The sequence below is a fragment of the Conger conger genome, chromosome 3 (assembly GCF_963514075.1).
Source record: "Conger conger chromosome 3, fConCon1.1, whole genome shotgun sequence".
Classification (NCBI taxonomy): Eukaryota; Metazoa; Chordata; class Actinopteri; order Anguilliformes; family Congridae; genus Conger; species Conger conger.
Genome location: NC_083762.1, coordinates 37,141,272 through 37,161,867, shown reverse-complemented (window position 1 = coordinate 37,161,867; position 20,596 = coordinate 37,141,272). Strand labels below are relative to the sequence as shown.

Sequence of the window (20,596 nt, the reverse complement as noted above, 5' to 3'; positions counted from 1 at the left end):
TGCACAAACACACTGAAAAGGCACATCTCGGTTAACAAATTCAGCCTTGGTTTGGTACTGGACCACATATCCTGCCAAAAGCCCAGCTCTTTCCAATTCAAATTCAAGGCTCAAATTATGATCCCAGTCTAACATTTGTTTTTATTTTAGGAGTGAGGGTGAGGATGGTTTTTTGTATCATGGATTTCCTTCTCTGTCAAAAATACTGTACTAAGCCAATTCCAAATCCATAGTAACATTTGAGGTCTACACATTTCAGCAGTGCTCAGCTCTTAATATGTTAATATGCTGATACAGCACTAGCAGTAGCACTAGATGCATAAAGATACCCTTATTTTCAAATGGAAAAAAATGTTTATTTTATACAATTTTAAGTGATTGTGCACTGTAAGTGCAACAACTAAGCTCCATGGTTTTTTGTGGCATTGACACCTAAAAAGTGTCATAACAGTTCTCGGCTCTGTGTGTCAATACACTAAAATAGTCCTCTCCCATTTAACACATTTTACAGAGCTTATGCATCACCATGGATTATTCTGAGCCATTATCACTCCATAAAATGCAATGCAATGTAACTGTGTGGTGAATATAGCATATAATTGACACTTCAAACTGTGTGAAAGTGTGGTCCAATCCTTTTCAGGGTTTAAAATGTAAAACCAATGAGGTAATCATAACATCATTCATACCACATGTGCACACTGTACATACAGACAGATCTACATAAAACATCTCCATTCTGTTCATACTCAACTTTGTTTTAGATTTGCTATATCGTTGAATATAGTTGCCACACGTCTTACTTGTTTTTCATATTGAATTGATAGTAGAAAGTAGAAAGAAAGAATTAATCAATTTAGAATATTTGTAATCACTCATGTAACTGACTTAGCAATGCAGTGCAAACTATAAGATTCAGATATGAATTTACCATTGAAATATTAGGTTCTAAAGATTTACACATCTTAATTTGTGGTTATTGTGTATTTACTGTGTCACTGTAAACACTATACACTTATTTCTGTTTATGGCTACTATTGTACATACCTAAACTGATAATAAATGTAAGTAAGATCACTTCCATGATTAGCATGCTACCTAATCCTACAATTGAATCCTCAACCCTCACCAACATGGCTTAAGGGCTGACCACTCAACTACTTGCAGTCAGGAAGGTTCTCTACAATACGGCTTCTCTCGCCTCCATTCTAATCCTCCTTGACTTCTTTGCAGCTTTTGAAACAGTTGACCACCACCTCCAGTTGCTGTCTTCTCTGGCTATCTTAGGATCTGCAGCAGAGCTTTCCTGCATAAATGGTTTGTCCTTCTATGTAGCAGGGTGGGTGTAGTTTTGAGGCATCATAACCTCTCTACAGATGCCCCCCCAGGGTTCGGTCTTTCAGTCCAGGAAGCATAATTGTTTACCTCCTACTCCCCTTCTGATACACTGGTCTCTCTCAGTTCTCAGTATCTCAGTTGGCCTACAAGACATCTCCTGCTGGAAGGCAAACCATCACCTAAACTTCAAAATAGCTGAAACTGAGATACAGCACTTCCCAGCCAAATCCTACCTCCTGCTTAGCCTTTCCCTCTCTGCAGTTTTGCCCTCTTCATCTGATTGGAATTTTGGAGCGCTCCCAGACAGCAAGCTGTCCCTCTCCATTAACGTCACAGCAGTGTGTTGGGTGTGCAGATTCTTTGCATACAATATTCACAGAATTTACCTGGCCATATCTTCCAACACAGATATCTGAAGACACATATCCTCTGCCCATCTTTAGCTATCCTTTCTTTTTTTACAATACCAATTGTTGGCTTGTTGTGGACTTCAGTGTTGTGGACTTCCTAATTGATACTGCATTATTTTTTTTTTGATACTGCATCTGCTCAGTTATTGTAATGTAATGCAAAATGATAACAACAGACAAATTGAGATCATAAACTAACAAAGAGCATCTACAAATACCATAAATCACATATTTCAAACAATTTCCAAACAAAATAACTTGTAATCAAAGTATACATAAAGAACAAAAAACAAAGCAAACAAAAAACAAACAAATGATATTCCATTGAGTTTTAAGTTCGTTTCTTTGTTTATAATGAAAGCAACAAAGTTCTTATTCTGCCCACTTCAGAAAGATTTGGTATTGGTAATTTGAGATCACGGGCACTCTGAAATTAACATAGGATTTACAAGGGGCTGCGACTTCAGCTTTCACGAAAAAAGTGACATGCTTTGCATTAAAATAAAATTTCCTGCTTATAATTTGGAACAAATAAAAATGCATAATTATCTTGTGGCTTAATGAACACTTTAAATGCAAGAGACTCTAATAAAAGGTAACTTTGACTGCCATGAATGTTTCAACTACTTTATATAGCAAGACATAATATCACACAATGCATGTCTGTGGGACGTGCCAGAAATAATGCCACACAGTGCATGTGCGGGAGATGTGTCAGATATAACCCCACACTGTCCATGAGTATGATATTTGAGTAAAATGCTCATACCCCTTGGCCTGTCTCAAATAATATCCCATTATTTGCATCTGCTCAGGATGGGTGCATGGGAATCCTAACAGACCTGTTGTCACATTTCTGGGTTTTTTATTGGCTAGCGAGTTCTTACTGCAGAGGAAAACCTTAAAAACCTTTCAGTTCATACATGGAATTTGCTTTCAGATTACTCACTTAATCATTTATATCACTGAGTTATACAGTAATTTTCTCAAATACAAAATTGAAATGGTGGAACTTCCACAGATAATGTATAGCCTATACACAGCAGACTTGAAAGGCAATTGCATTGTGTACAATATGTCAACAAAAGGCCTTTTTACCGCTTAGGAAAGGTTTTTATTTATTGTAAACCCTTGGGAACCTCCAGTAGTCATTATTTTTGTATTTATGCCATTGTATAATTATATGTATCACTACTGTCTCAATATGTCATTCACAAGAGCCATTTCAAGGAACATAAAGAGAGGTAAACTATCTGATGCTCAGGCCATAGAGTGTGTAATGCCTCAGTATCCACAAGGAAAGGCATTACACACTCCTCTTACTTACAGCTAAGCTTATTTTCTCCCCTCTACTTTTTCTTCTTCTCAAAGATCTACTTCTATAATTTCATTTATTATTCACAAGATAATAATAACCCCTGATTAAAAACCAATGTCCGGTCAGGGGCACAAAATGGAGAGGGTGCATTTTTAGAGAATTAAAGAGATTTTAATTCAGTTTTCCTCACCCTCGGAACTCAAATCAATTACTGCAACCCTACAACCAAGGTGGGACCTGGAAGTGGTCACCTAGCAACGGGCTCAATGTTATGGACCTAGCATGCAGTGGCTCCATCGAGTAAATCAGAGCAGAAACACAGAATGATCGGCACTGACCTGAGCCTTTGTGGACGTCCATAAAAGCAGTGCGTGACAAGCAGAAGGGGAGAAAAAAAGCGATATATCCATTAGTTTCTGTAGCTCTTCTTTCTTTTTCATCTATGTTTTCAGAGTGGATGTACCTTAAGCTGTTCCTGAGGTCTGTCACTGTGCAAATCATTAGATTGCGAGCTGGATAGACTCAACATTACTCAGCCTATTGTTATGAAAATTAATGGCAATGGAAATGAAATGCTGTAATCAGCCGGTACGTTTGCCCACTCCAGCTCAGCTCTGCTCAGATTCCATTAATCAAGTACAGAACTAAATCAGTGAATTCAGTGCTTTACATGAATAATCATCTGTGCGATACTACGAGTTAGAAAAGCAATTACAATGAAAAATCCTATAGATTGGAAATAGCAGAGTAATGACTACACTACATAATGAACCACAGAGGTCAGAGAGCCATGGGATAGAAGCCTCAAGGTGGGGTGCCTTTTGCTGAAAAGGACCATTTCAGAATCATTTTTATTGATTGCATGAAACAAATTTCATACCTGCAGGTAATTACAGGACCTGTCAGCAACAGTTTGGTAAAGCAATACCTGTATATATTATTAAGCACACCCATATCTCATGCAGAAAACAGTAATTAAAGCCATTTTATTCTAGATTCCATTTACAGCGTAATTATTTAATGGACTGAAACATTGGAAAACACGTCTTTGCCTTCATGGACAGGTGCACTTCTTAATTCGCTCAATACATTTTAATTATGAAAAGTTATCACAAATGGATTTACTGTAATATGCATGTTACGTACGTATGTAGTGCAACCCACTGCAAGAATTTCATGTTGCAATAATCAGGATGTAATGATGAATGGAATCTTTTTCAGGGTGCAATTTTCATTCACTATGGTAACAGGATATACCATGTGAAAGTGTTATCTTTCTATATAACTTATATTAAGATGCCGATGCAGTTCCTTATTTTGTAACATGTGGTTGGTAAAACCAACCAAGTGTGGGGGAACCTAAGCTTCTCTGCATTTTGGAAATCGAAATACTGCAAGAAATATGGTAATGCCACTGTCCAGCGGACAAAATGCATAATTGTTTCTCATTCTAAAAATGTGCTAACTCAGAAATACGATGATAGAATGTCCATTGTTTACTTGGAATTTATCTGGAGGAATGATCATTGTTGTCCGTTTGTCCATTGTACGCTTCCACAAAAGTACTTGTACGTAGAAATTTTATTATCTACGTTTTGTATAGGCTCTCTTGAACATGATGAACCCAAGTACAACTGTCTCTGACCAGTATTTGTAACATAGTTCCATGTCTAAGAAAATTCAGTGTATCAGTTATTGAACTGACAACTAAAAAGCATTTTGCTAATGACATTATGTTTCCAACGGTATATAATTTCTTTGGTTTGTATAAAACAACACAGCATTTATTTGCCTGTGTAACAAAACTGTAGCATTTTCAATACGCATGTGAAATCTGTTGCACTTTGGCAAAAACAGTTCTTGAGATTTTATGCCAAAAAAGGTTGACGTTTTGAACAACAAAAAATATTGGAGGACTTCCAAGGAATATTTCTGAGGAAGACAGTGAAAACACTGTTAACAGCACAATAAAGGGCATTTTCAGTAATGTGTCCCCATTTTATATCGCTGAGCATCTAAATACATTCTCAAAATATGTTATTATTATTTAGTATACTTATGAATAAGGAGCCAGCATGCTTTTGAATAATAAATAGCATGTGAAATTATGGAATGTGTTTGACTTGTTGATGGGGGTTGGGTATTTAACAAAAACTTCAAACAATGGACCTCAATGAATATATTAGTATAATTGATTGCATGTTGTTCAGTGTAATAAAACAATGGTCAATTATTACATTATTATGCTTGCAACTAAAGGAACTAAGGAACATGGCTCCTCCTGGTTAGGGCAGTACATTTCCTGGAGAATTTTTAGGTTATTTTTGGAGCATTTTTTATCATTACCATATATTTATCATATTTATATTTATATTGTCATTAATCGTACAACTGTTTTAATTTTTTTAAGTATTGGAAACAAATAAGAAAACATAAATGCAAAAATATACAGGGTTCTCGTAAAATAATGTAACAGTGGTGGTGGGCCATTCTGTGCCCTCACTCATAACCTTTGTCACCTGCATGTTGTTGCTGGTGAACTGACATGCAATCATTACATTACATCACAGTTATTTCACTGATGCTTTTATCCAAAGCAACTTACAGTTAATTAGATGAAGCAGGGGACAATCCCCCCTGCAGCAGTGGGGTGAAGGGCCTTTTAATATTTTTTTTATATTTATTTTGATCACTAGCCTAAATTATATCTGGTTCTTCACCCTGGTTTTAATGCACCAGAATGCAAGAAATGACTTAAGGTGCAAAACCATAATCTACTACATGACGAACGCCCCGCATATCCGCTTGAAATGCACCAGAGCCTGAGTACCACTCTGTTGAAAAAGTCTGGGGAGAACCCTGATATATTTTAATCCTTGCCTTCCATCTAATTAGATAGACCTACGTAAGCATAATTGAAAGAATTAAGAATATTTTGACTAAAATAAGGTTAGACTACACCACCATGTGGCTAAAGTATTTTGCCAACATTTAGATGCACAATTGCACAGTGCAGTAAAATTGCCATTCTTTTATTTTCTAAAAAGTAGTCGTACTTGTACCCTAAATGTCCATTTACAATGATTACTGTGTTCCTTTAAATACACAACTTTGTTAACTCATATCATGTTTATAAATATGACTACATTTCATAACATACCTTCCTTACACATTTCAAATTTGTGAAACTGAAAACTGATGAAGTCACAGCTCTTGTAGTTGAGATTGAAACTGCATTACTAAAAAGGTATTTAGTTGAACTAATTCTGCGAGTTCCTGACCCAAGTGACAGATTAGTGGCAGAAACAAGTTGCTTTCACACAGTGATGATCACTGGATGCCTGTTGATTCTCAATCCCCTAATCCCAGACCTTGGTCAGAGGGTGGACATCAGTGCTTTGCATTCAAAGGTGTAGCTAGTCAAACAACTCCATTTAATGAGGACCATTGAGTCAAGAAAGAGACCCAGGGACTATCAATCTCCCTGTAAATCTCTTTAAGTGTCACTGTCTGACTCCAACTTCAAATAAAGCAGGTCATTACTGTCGCCAGGTTCCCCCGATGTGACAGAAGATAGTTGTTTGAGGGACCAACTCACAGAGATGAATCTTTCATCATGTGCTATTAATACACTTACAATGTGTTGCACAGATACCTGTAGTACAAAACGAAAATGTAGCACCAGACAGAGTGTCCACAAGTCAGAAACAGAACAATCTAATGCCTTCTGCCACAAAACTAATTGCACTTCAGGAACGTGTAATAAAGTGCATTACTGCATTCCATCAAGATGTCAAGCTAGTAATAGGGGATTCAGGGGTCATTACAATGACGTAGATTGATCTCTGTCCACACTCTGCACCCGGTGAGGAATATTGAAGTGTGCTAAATCTTAAACAAAATTTCCACCAGACAATACAACCTTATCAGATAAACAGCACACACACTACAACTATGCAACTTAAACATCAAACAGACAAATGACAAGATGCCTTGACAACTCAAATTGCATATAATGAAACAAAACCAAAACCTATGCCCTATCAATGTTAAGTATAATTCTAAATACATTTATCTGGTGGATCCACAATGTCAGCCCTACATTTAAGTACCTCTGGCCATTTACATGATTACTTTCTCTTTGCGCATTTGTTAAATGCTTACATTTCCTGCAAATGCTCAATTTATCTCAAAGCAGACCTTGAATCTGGGAACAGCTGTTGCACAGTCGATCAAGGACATGCTTTATGACAGATGTGAATAAATTCTTTCAACATGCAGTTTCAGTTTTTTTTCCTAGGGAAGACATGGCATTCCATTGCTGTCAGGTGTCTAGCAGATATTCATTATTCCAACAGGTTTTACTCTTCTCATTTTGTTATTGTAATTAGCTGGAATGGCCATGGCTAACCTTGGAAGCAGAAGTAAGCGCTAAGGGCCATCTGGAGTAGAGGAACGGTCTGATGGAATTGGAAATTTTCCAAGAGAAAATTAAGATTCCTGCCACTTGGGACTGTCTAAAGAATATGCAGATTCACACTGCAGGGACCACTGAAAAGGCACATCACCTCGGAAAAATCTCCAAGCAAGATGAGATCTGCAGCCTGTCCAATTCACTACATCACTTGGGTGATATATTTACAGTCCCCTTCAAACGTATTGGAACAGCAAGGCCATTTCCTTTGTTTTTGCAATACACAGAATACATTTGGGGTTGAGATAAAAAAATGAACATGAGTTCAGAATTTCAGACAGACATTCAGAACTATTTATTGTTTAACCTGTCAGTCACATGTTTCAATACTTTTACTCACCTAGAAAATTGGATGGTCTGATACAAAATGTGATATGTTCTAAGTTGTTTAAATCTAGATAAAAATACCAGGAAATAAAAGCAGAAATTTGGATCTGTCATCTCATGTACATCTTTTGACCTCAAACTTGATTGTCTTTAGTGTACAGCAAACAAAGGAATTGACCTTGCTGTTCCAATACTTTTGGAGAGGACTGTATACGCATTTGAAGTGAATGCCATATAAGGCTAGCTGTGATGTCCCACTTGTCTGGAAAAGTAATTCATGAAAATAATGAGAAAATAAGGAGTATAGCTTATCGGGAAATAAAGTTCCCTATAAATCCTTGAGATGGGCCTACTTACTATGTTGATCCAAAGAATGGTTGAAAATGTAATGTATCTTTGAAGGACTTGTTTCTATAAGGGAACCTTGTAGTCCTTCGATAGTTCGATAAACAAACACAAACAATTTTAGCAGTGTCAACAGTGGAATTAAGGGACTACAATAATTTACTAATGCAGTTAAAGCAGTGTCACCTAATGCTCGTACCTTAACTGAAATCAAGAAGAAATGGTTCCATATGAAGATGTTTTCTTCAGTTTACTGAAAATATTTTACATGGCTACAAAAGTCACTTACCAAAAAGCCACCGAACTCCAAGAGCACCTTGAGCAAGCCGCATTCCAACTTCACAGTTTTGCAGCACAAAGGAGCTGCAAAGGCCAGGTCATCGGGCAATGACATTTAGCAGGTTGTATTTTGAAATGTGATATTTCGACATTATACAGCATTTGAGGAAGGGGAAGGTGCTATAATGTATAACATAAGTAGGCTAGTCTGTTCCTCCTATGATGCTGGGTAACCCAGAAATGGCACAAGAGTCACTCTTAATTTGTATTTGTTGAATCATCTAGAATCTAATTATCAATTATATTTGCCAAATTGGTTGATTGAGTAACTAAGGGTGCAATTACTCTTTAACATGGATAATAGGTGTTTGAAAACTTTTTTCATTAAATAAATTAAAAGATTTAAAAAAGTGTTTTGGAATCACTTCGATTCCCATTGTCTAATAGTGCATTTGGTCTAAAGATTCGAAACCAGTGTGACACATTTGCAATAGAGGAAATCGGGGAGGGCCAAGTACTTTCTAACGGCACTGTACCTCCAATCATAAGGCTACCCCTACAAATCCAACTGTAAATGTTTAAATGAGTTCAAAATATGCCACAAATTATATCAATAAGGTTCAGATAAGGAAATGTGTATTTACACAGCAGCATTATTGCACTCAGAAATTGCATTTATAATATTTTAATTCATAGAAAAAGAAAATGCCATCCACCTATTGCAGTCCACAACTCCCATGTGCATTATTACAACTTGCAGTTATCAGAAGCTTACTATAATGCAACCTACGTGCACTGTAGCCATGGAGTAAAATCCAGTAAAAAAACTACTATTTGCATTTGTACGTTTGCATTTTTACAAGTTGAAATGGTAGAATGAGGCCATACCCTTTCAAAACTTCGAGAGAAGTTGAATGCTGAGTGAAATTAAGAATCTGTAGCTGAGTAATTAAAAAAGGATCACCACACATAAATGGAATGTACAGGAGAAGGAACACATGCTATTACAAGCGCTACCTCTGGCCATGGCAGCGATAATAAGTAGTAGCACATTATGCAGGAGACATAAGTATCTGGTATTATCTCTGATGGTGACAGTGATTCTCCTTTCTAGATTAATACGTGTTCTCTAACTGCTCATTTTCTCTACAGTAGAGTTCTCTAAGGCCAGTTTTAGACTTGGTAAAAGGCATCCTCATTTTTTAGCAGAGGGAGTCAAATTGTGGGTTGTGAAATATTTAGCTACTTTTTATTGCATGTACTTAGAAATTCACAACAGTATTATAATTTTATAATTAGCCTGGGGACATCTGAAGACAAATTCAGCCGTTGCTGTTAATATGAACATGTTTTACTGTCTGTCGTGCGGATTCTTCACAGCTTAGACATGGTACAGGTAGCATAATTAGGGCAAAATGCCGTTTTTCTCCTTGGTTAGATGTGCTCCACAACAGGGATTTAGCTCAGACTGTTGAAATCTCAAAGGTCCCGTATCTGAATTAAGTTCAAAGAAATGTATTGCGACAGTGCCAAATTTTGGCCTCTGTACAGCAGCACATTGGAACTGAAATAAAATAACTAATATGAGGTTAAACTTCAGCCTGGCAGCTTTAATTTGTGGGTTTTTGCATCCTTATCGGGTGTTGCATATAGTACACATACAGTGCACAAATGTATTTCGACAGTGTCACCATTTTTGCTGTTTTGGCTTTGTACTCCATATATCACAACAAAGGGTGTGTCACCGCGCAGTTCTCACTTTTACTGAGTACTTAAAAAACTGCATCAGATAAAAATGAGATAAGTGCAGATTTGGCAATAAAGCCATACCGCATCACAATAAGAAAATATGAAAAAAACTATTTCAATATAAAATTTATGTTGGCCCTACACATTCTTCTTTGCTTGTTCAACAGCTCCATAGAAGGTGGCATGCATTCAACTGTATGTTATTTTAGCTTTCCGAAAATAAGTAATACCCTCCATGGCTTTTCCCAAATGCATGTGTTTTTAAAATAAATAACTTGACTCACAAAAGAAAAGCACACAATTTGTGCCATTTTCAGGAGCAAATGGGTGGGCTATACTATTCAGCAACATAATGGCGGGCGCATCTAAACTAATTGCATGAATAGCACAGTTGAAAGTAATTTCACACATAAAATCAATCACTCAAAAAGCATTCACTTCAATGGGCCTAGTGATGAAGATGGGATTAATTATTGTGACTAATACCAAATCAAACAACTAAGTTTATTTTACTTCACTTGTTGGTTTATTTCAATAAACATAGGCTAACTTAGACTCAACTCCGTGTTCCGAACAGAAAACGGGGAAGCGACCGCTTCCAACAGAAGCTAACGTACCCTACTTTAAATGGTAGTTTTTCTTCTGAGGAATGTGGTTTATTTATTTACCTTTTGGCTATCCCAGACACTTAAAGACATGGAGAAAACAACAAATAAATACACAACTTCCCTGTATGTGACTTAGACAATTTTTTAATGAATATGGAAGGAAGGAAACGTGTGAAATTATAGGCTAGGTAGAATGTATCTTTTATTTTAAAATGACGGGATGATTTTACCGCACTGCTAGCAACCTGCTAGCCGTTGCTAACGACAGACTACAATCCAAATAAAACCATTTCCTACACATCAATATAGTCGACTAGGAATAATGTTGTATTTCAATAAACATAGGCTAAAGAAAAACTACCATCATACTCATGGAAGCGGGGGCTTCCCCGTGTTCTGGGTGAGTTTACCCCCACAAATTCCGCCCCCCACCTAAAGATCATGCATACTTTATGCAGCTCCTTGATACTCCCAGACCTATGTCCTACCGCCAATCTCTCCAGACCCTCCAAAGCAGTTGCTGATGGGCCAGATTTTTACACCTACATCACTTCTAGGTGAGAAACTGTGACAAGGCTGATTTCACAAAACCACTTCTGTCAGACACACATACTTTAATAAGCCATATCTCCAAAGTGGATTGGCAAATCCCCACAAGTGATACCTCGTTTTGTAGCTCAATTAAAGCTACAAAACGAAAAATGAGGTCTGCGCCATGTTATGCTGTTTATGGCATTGCGTGACATATAAACACTCATTGACCACTATTGGGTATTTGTAGACATTTTTAGATGTATTGGAGAGATGCTCTTCTGCTGACACTGTTGTAATGAATGGTTATCTGAGTAACTGTCACCTTTGTGTCATGTTGAACCAGTCTGGCCATTCCCCACTTTCCCCTCTCTTTAACAAGGCATTCTCACTCACAAAACTGGCGCTCACTGGATGTTGTTGGTTTTTCGCACCATTCTCTGTAAACTCTAGAGACTGTGGCACATGAAAATCAATGGAGAGCAGCAGTTACTGAGATACTCAAACCTCCCTGTCTGGCACCAAGAATCATTCCTCGGTCACATAGATCACATTTCTTTCCCTGATATTTTCGCTGAACAGCAACTGAACCTCTTAACCATGTCTGCATGTTTTGAGTTCAGTTGCTGCCATATGATTGGCTGATTAGATATTACAAGCTGGTGTACAGGTCTACCTAATAAAGTGGTCACTGAGTTTATGAACATCCAATGAGAATATATGTACTCTCTAAAACATAATTATTACTTATACAGAAACTAAATGACCTGCAGAATTTACTTAAGAATTTATTTCCAGAATATGGAACCATATACATATTTCTGCAGTAAGTAAATGGTAAATGGCTGGCATTTATATAGCGCCATTGTGCTGTACAATTAATGCTTCTCATTCACACTCACACACTCATACACCAACAGTGAGTGGCTGCCATGGAAGGCACCAACCAGCCCATCAGGAGCATTTTTGGGGTTAGGTGTCTTGGTCAGGGACACTTCAACACAGGCTGGGTGAGGGATCGAACCGGCGACCTTCCGATTGCCCTAAGTGTTGAAAGAGTTGAAAGACAGCCAAAAATAAATGTTACATTCAGAAACCTTTACACTGTGCATTTGATTCCCATTTGGAATTGTTACAGTAAATGGGTCATAACAAGCACTTTAACACACTTTAAAAATCATTTTTGGACAATTTCTAAAGCTATATGCACTGCAGAAGATTCACCATCATCAATACTAGGCTATCTCTAATGTTCTGTTAGTCTTATCAACTCAGTATGTGCTACATCACTGCTGGCCTTAAAACGACATGCTAATTCCAGCTCCCACCTAATGAAAGCACTTTGAGAGCCTGTCCGTGGGGTCCAGCCTGAACTGTGCTGTTCACCCCTCTCTTGTTCTGATTAGATATGACTAATCAGAGATTCAAATCTAAATCAGGTTTAGGAGCTGAAGAGCAAATTTTCCTTCATTGAACTTAATTTTTAACAGTGTGAATCAGGGGTGTGTCAACAGGTAGGCTGGAGAAAAGACTTGCCCACCCAGAGGAATCATCTGCCCATCCAATAAAAACCCTGAAAAAATCACATAGCTATAGCTTTTTTCTTTAGCATTCATAGTTTTCTGTAATTTTGTCATTTGTCATCAAAAGATTCACTGCTGTCCTATTGGCCATTGAAGGTGTGGCTATTGAAGGTGTGGGTGTGCTTAGTCAGTGCTCCTTTACATTACTGCCAAACCATGACACTTGTTCATACATGCGGCACAGACATGGTTAAGTGAACAGCAAAACCTGTGAACAGCAATCCAATTAAAACTGTTAATACCTTTCATTCTTGTTCATTTTCTCTGTGAAGTTTCACAGTTGAGTTTGAACATTTTGCAAGCGGCGTGTTTCTTTTAAGTTACCAGCTCACTTGGTGGCCATTGATTTAGTGATTAGCCATCTAACTAGCCAGCTCCAGGGTAGCTATAGCTGATTTGTTGCTAGTCACTGGAGTTGGCTTGTTGGGTATAGAATAATTTTACAGAAGGCCAACAAGATTAGTTTTATTAGGTAAATAAATCAGTATGGATAGGTGGCTCATTAAAAAACAGGCACCCTCAACTAGGGTTGCCACCCGTCCTGGATTCTACGGGACTGTCCCGGATTTTGGTTGTCTGTCCTGTAAAAAAAAATGAAACAAAATGTCCCGGAATCTAAGTATTTTTGAGTGTTGCATACATTAGAATTGCTGCATGAAATGAAGACAGCGTGTCCAGTAACAAATGGTGCAGAGACTTTATTAACCTTCACAAATTACACTCTTTATTTTTGTAATGAAAGATGAATTGGCACCAAGCACAAGGTAGTTGCGCACCACATTCCTTCAGGTTCACACACCCTCGAGAGCGATTGACAGTCCGGCTTACTCAGTTTGCCAGCTTTGTATGTGTCCAGGATTTTTACAGGACTGAGGTGGCAACCCTACCCTCAACCCCAGTGCATGCTGCCTCCACTGTCAATCCCAGCACAATTACCGACACCGAGCAAAGCATTAATGCTACGGCCTCGGTGTCAGGGACAGCAAACTTCCGTACTCCACAAAACCCAGACACGCCATCCTCCAACTCCGCCGTGTCCGCTCCTGACTTAAATATGGATAGCCCATCCCAGCCAATTTTAAGCAGTTATCCAAAGCGCCCACTTGGACAGACTGTGAAAAGTTTTAATGCAGGCTAGTACCAGTCTCGACCACGGCTAGAATATTCAGTCTCGCGTGATGCCTGCTTTTGCTTTGCCTGACGCAAATTTGATTTGGTTGCCTGTGAAATGCGACTGCCTACTCTTGTCACCATCAGATTTGTTATGAAAATGATAAATGACACATGTTGTGACCATTTTCGAAGAAAAGGGTGACCAGAAAAATTGATCATTTTTCTAACATATTTTTCACGTTTCTAATTCTACTCAGGCGGTTTTGTGATAGTGAGCGGTTAGTATCCATACAATATGGCGCCCAGCTAGTCAAGTGACATCATCGGAATACTATGAATACTGATAATGCAAGCTCCTCATCATGAAGAAGGGCACTGTTATCCGCTACTGTTGGGACCTGTAAATATTTCAGACACTGTGGCGTAGAGTGCTCACATTCTCCACAAGCCCTTTTCCCTAATGAGCAGGGGAAGATATTTAAGGCGCGGTCGAGGCTGCAAACGGAGTCGGTCGGCGCCTATGCTGAGGAAGGAAGGGCAGAGGAAAGATCCTCTGCCGTACTGACCTGGAGGATTAAACCTAAAAGGAGGCCCCACCATTACCAACGGACACGTGAGGATAATTGAGCACCCTTACCTAACCCTATCTCTGTGTGCTTCCCCCAGCCCTGACGCGGCCCCGGAGGGAAGAATGAAGGAGGCCCTGAAGAATACCCCGGTCTGGGGTTTAGTTTTGCCTCAACGGCCCTTTTATTTTCTCCCGTTTTACTACCCTTGCCCTGAGGGGGGGCGCTATCAGCAATACCCCAACGAAAAAAAAAAATAAAACAGAAAAAATAAAAAGACTAATTTTTTCTGGATTACTGACTCCTGTGTCTTGGATTTCAGCTGGGCCCACCCACGGCCTCAGGATTTACCCCCAGGCACCACATATGGTGGAGAATGCAGGCACACTGATGCCACGCTGGGAAAGTTGGTCTGGACGGAAGAACCAACGCGACTGAGTTCAACGCGAATGGAGGCCACACCCCCCAGTGAAGGGAGACGAAGGACACGGCTGGCTGCACCTACCCTGGCCGAGATGCAAGAGGCAGAAGCAGAGGAGGAGTCCGGAGGGATGATGTTGGAAGCGGTCATCACCGAGCTGGCAAAGTCCCAGTGGGCCCTGCAGGAAGCGGTGGTTGAACTCTGTCGCCTATCTCCACGCGACGGGTCGAGATGGACCCCACGAGATGTATTGATGAAGATGACGGGCGACGATGACGTTGAGGCGTACCTCCACGTGTTCGAGCAAGCAGCTCAACGTGAAGAATGGCCGCCGGCAGACTGGGCGGCCATACTAGCCCCTTTCTTAATGGGGGAGGCCCAACAGACCTACCGGGATATGGCCGTGGCTGATGCCACCGACTACCTCAAGTTGAGGAAAGCCATCCTGGCCCGATATGGGCTCAGCCTCCCCGCACGAGCCCAGTGCTACCACGAATGGTCATATGATGCCTCCCAGCCTACCCGGTCCCAAATCGCCGCCCTGACCCGCTTGACTAAGAGCTGGCTGGCCGAGGGAGAGGGGCCACCCCTGTTGAAGAGGGTGGTGTTGGACCGATGCACCCGCGCCCTACCGAAGGAGGCCAAACAATACGTAGCCCAGGTGGGACCCGCCTCGGTAGACCTCCTAGTGGCCCTCCTTGAAAACCATCAGGTAACCCAGAAGATGCTCCAACCAGAACGCACCGAAACCCAGAGCCAACCAACCCAGGGCCCACAACCTGTGAAGCACCCACCGCCCCTCCCTAACCCAAATCGCCGGGGCAGACCCAATACAGGGAGACCACGGCCTGAGCGGAGATGCTACAACTGCGGAGAGGAGGGGCATCTAGTCAGGAACTGCCCTGGGAAGGAGGTGTCCAGGCCCACCGCCAGTGGTGCGAGCAGCCCCGTGCACCCCTGCCTGTACCTGACCACCTGCTGGGCACATCAGAGTACGGAGGCCCCCAGATTCCCGGTACGAGTGGGGGACCGGGACACTGAAGCAGTGCTCGACTCGGGCAGCGCCATCACCCTGCTGCGACCAGAATTTGCGGGAGAAGAGAGGGGTGAAGAGGTGGCTGTGGCATGCATCCATGGGGACACCAGGAAATACCCCACGGTGTGGGTGGACCTAATCACCCCACGGGGAACCCACTCGGTGAGAGCAGGAGTGGTACCAAATCTACCCATACCCGTGTTAATGGGAAGAGACTGCCCTTTGTTCCGGACCTATTGGGAGGGGGGGCCCCGGTCTCCGAACGAGATGAGGCCACGACGGCCCCGACGGGCGGCCCGCCGCACCCCCCATCCAGTCTGGGCAGTGACATCTGGGGACAGTGAAGTAGAGGCCCCGCCACCAGAGTGGGAACGCCAACCAAACCCCCCGGCCACCAGTGGAACCGTCACCGCGACCGAAAAAGAGCTTGGGGAGGCCCTGCCCCCTGCCTTCTCGGATGGCCCCCGAGAGACGAGCGAGGAGGTCGAAGCGCCCACCCGCTTCGGCACTGCCCAACTAAACAAGCCCAAGTTCGCTCAAGCCTGGAGAGACGCCCGAGACATTAACGGGGTACCCCAAGGGGCGGTGAGTACACCAGCTTATCCCTTCTTCAGGGTAAAACGTGACCTGCTCTATCGAGTCTGTAACCCACAGGGGGAGGAAGTCGAGCAGCTGCTCGTACCCCAACCGTTTGTGTCCCGAGTCCTCTGTTTAGGCCACACTCACCTACTGGGAGCCCATCTGGGAAGGTAGAAGACCTACGAGAGGATCCTGGCGAGGTTCTATTGGCCCGGGGTGAAAACGGCTGTGGAGGACTACTGCCGCCACTGCGCTGTGTGCCAACTCCATAGCCCTAAGGTAACCCTGCGAAACCCACTAATCCCCCTTCCTGTCATCGATGTACCCTTCAGGAGGATCGCGATGGACATCCTGGGGCCCTTGCCGAAGTCCAGCCGGGGACATCGGTACATCCTGGTGATCTTGGACTATGCGACTCGCTACCCAGAAGCTATCCCGCTCAGGACTGCGACAGGAAAGGCAGTGGCCAAGGAGTTGTTCATGCTCTGTAGCCGGGTCGGGATAGCGGAGGAACTCCTGACAGACCAAGGGACGTGCTTCATGTCAGGGGTCCTAAAAGAGATGTGCCGGCTGCTACACATGACCCAACTGCGGACCTCCGTCTACCACCCCCAAACCGATGGGCTAGTGGAGAGATTCAACAAAACCCTCAAGTCCATGCTGAGGAAGACAATCGAGACTGACGGTAAGGACTGGGACCAGCTCTTACCCTATCTCCTCTTTTCAGTCAGAGAGGTACCCCAGAGCACGACCGGCTTCGCTCCGTTTGAACTATTATATGGCCGACGACCTCGGGGACTACTAGACCTGGCAAAGGAGGCCTGGGAACAGCAACCGTCCAAAACCCGCAGCCTGATCGAACACGTGGAACAAATGGACCGGCGGATGGCCCAGATCTGGCCCATGATGAGGGCCCACATGGAACAGGTCCAACAAGAGCAAGCCAGGCTGTATAACCGGGGAGCGCAGGTGAGAGAATTTGTCCCAGGAGACAAGGTGATGATCCTAGTCCCCACCAGTGAGTGTAAATTTCTGGCCCAATGGCATGAGCCGTATGAGGTCGTGGAGCGCACGGGACCAGTGAACTACCGGGTGAGGCAGCCGGGGCGACGACGCCACCTCCAGATCTACCATGTTAATCTGATGAAGAGATGGCATGAGCCACCCCCAGCTCCGACCCCAGCCCTCTCCGCCCAGTGTGTCCCACCACCGACCCCTGATGTGAGGATTGGAGAGCAGTTGAGCTGCCGGCAGAAGCAAGCGCTACGTGAGCTGGTCGACCGGAACCGGGACGTCTTCTCGACTATGCCTGGCCGCACCCACCTGATCACCCACGACATCATCACCGAACCAGGGAAGACGGTGAAGCTACGACCCTACCGAATCCTGGAAGCTCGCAGACACGCCATACGGGAGGAGGTGAGGAAAATGCTTGACCTCGGGGTCATTGAGGAAAGCCGCAGTGCCTGGTCCAGTCCCGTGGTGCTGGTCCCCAAGCCGGATGGGAGCTGGCGGTTCTGCAACGACTTCCGCCGGCTGAACGATATCTCCCTGTGTGACGCGTACCCCATGCCGAGAGTGGACGAACTCATCGAGCGGCTGGGACCGGCCCGATTCATAAGCACCCTGGACCTGACGCGGGGATATTGGCAAGTTCCCCTAACCCCCCGTGCCAGGGAGAAGACGGCCTTTGCGACCCCCACGGGCCTCTACCAATACACAGTCCTCCCCTTCGGCGTACATGGAGCCCCAGCCACGTTCCAGCGACTGATGGACCAGGTGTTACGGCCCCACCAGATGTATTGCGCAGCCTACTTGGATGACATAATCATACACAGTACCGACTGGGACAGTCACGTCGGCAGGATCGAAGCTGTGCTGACGTCACTGAGGGAGGCCGGGCTGACAGGTAACCCTGCGAAGTGCCGGCTCGGACTGGAGGAAGTGGCCTATCTTGGCCACACTGTCGGGAGGGGACGGGTGAAGCCCCAGTCGAACAAGGTCGACAGCATCGTCACCTGGCCCCAACCGGCCACCAAGAAGCAGGTGAGAATGTTCCTGGGTCTGGTGGGGTACTACCGACAGTTTGTTCCAGAGTTTGCAGCATGAGCAGCCCCGCTCCACGACCTCACCAAAAAGGAGCAGCCCAACCGGGTCCAGTGGAAACCCCTCGCCACTGCAGCCTTCCTGGACTTACGGGCAGCCCTGGGGGAGGAACCGGTACTGATCACCCCTGATTTCAAGAAAACCTTTGTGCTGCAGACCGACGCATCGGAAGTGGGACTTGGGGCTGTACTCTCGCAGATCCAGGACGGAGTGGAGCGCCCAGTGACGTACATCAGCTGGAAACTCCTCAGCCATGAGAAGAATTACGCCACGGTCGAGAAGGAATGCCTCGCCATCAAATGGGCAGTAGGTAAATTACGCTACTACCTACTCGACCGTGAGTTCTTGTTGGTGACTGATCATGCCCCCTTAAAATGGATGTACCTTAACCGGGACAGCAATGCCCGAGTGACCCGCTGGTTTTTAGAGCTGCAACCCTACAGGTTCAAGGTGGAGCATCGCGCTGGGAAGCTGCACCAGAATGCTGACGCGCTATCCAGGAGAGAGGATGGCCTAGGGGCAGACGCTCCCGCCCGGGGCTTGGAGCTGAGGGGGGGAATATGTGGCGCCCCTGCTCCTGCATGTTGCGCCACGTGGGTAGAGAACCCCAGAAGGGCCCGCACAACGCAACCCTGCAACCGTTACGCATTGGGAGAGGTATGCGAAGGGGTCTATTTTCCTAGGGAAGTGATGGGGAGATCAGCACCATGGAGAGAGAACCCTCTACCTGCAGTCCAGGACCCCGGACAGCCTACGTAAGTGAACATGGTGGAAAACTACTGACTCAGCTGCAGCCCTTTTCCCTAATGAGCAGGGGAAGATATTTAAGGCGCGGTCGAGGCTGCAAACGGAGTCGGTCGGCGCCTATGCTGAGGAAGGAAGAGCAGAGGAAAGATCCTCTGCCGTACTGACCTGGAGGATTAAACCTAAAAGGAGGCCCCACCATTACCAACGGACACGTGAGGATAATTGAGCACCCTTACCTAACCCTATCTCTGTGTGCTTCCCCCAGCCCTGACGCGGCCCCGGAGGGAAGAAGGATGCAGGCCCTGAAGAATACCCCGGTCTGGGAAGAACCTAATTTAGTTTTGCCTCAACGGCCCTTTTATTTTCTCCCGTTTTACTACCCTTGCCCTGAGGGGGGGCGCTATCAGCAATACCCCAACGAAAAAAAAAAATAAAACAGAAAAAATAAAAAGACTAATTTTTTCTGGATTACTGACTCCTGTGTCTTGGATTTCAGCTGGGCCCACCCACGGCATCAGGATTTACCCCCAGGCACCACAAACTTTGCTGCTACCTGGCAGATCCCTGGAGGTTGATGCCAAATGAAATTGTAGCATATGGTGGTGCCTGAAAGCTTCACTTGTTGAGGTTTCAAAACGCTTTTCACAAGCTCATGGGTAGGAAGGGGGTGACATCACATATTGGTCCATATTTTGGTGAATGAACTGCATTTATATAGTGCTTTTATCCAAAGTGTTTTATCACAAATGATGGAAATAATGGAGATGCAAGTTCTTATGATGCTGATTGTCTGCACGCTAACATATTCTCCTCCCTGAGACCTGACTTTTTCATTTTAATCAAACAAATTAGCATTAAAGTTTTAAATGAGGATGCAAATGTACAAAAGCAATCTGTTCAGAAAATATCAAAATTTGCATGTGCATAAATCATTTTTACTAAGACACTTACCTTTCTTTGTAAGAATTTAGAAATGTTATCTTTACATGCTTTATATTTGAGTTTGGGAACTAAAAGTGTTACCATAACTTATATCCTTTAGACCTGCTGATATACAGTACGCTCC

General features: G+C 43.4%; 1 protein-coding gene across 1 annotated transcript in view; it reads right to left on the bottom strand.

Moving 5' to 3' along the window:
- LOC133124026 (thrombospondin type-1 domain-containing protein 7B-like) overlaps nucleotides 1-20,596 on the bottom strand; it is a 288,207-nt gene that overhangs the window by 26,850 nt on the left and 240,761 nt on the right. The window lies entirely within an intron of this gene.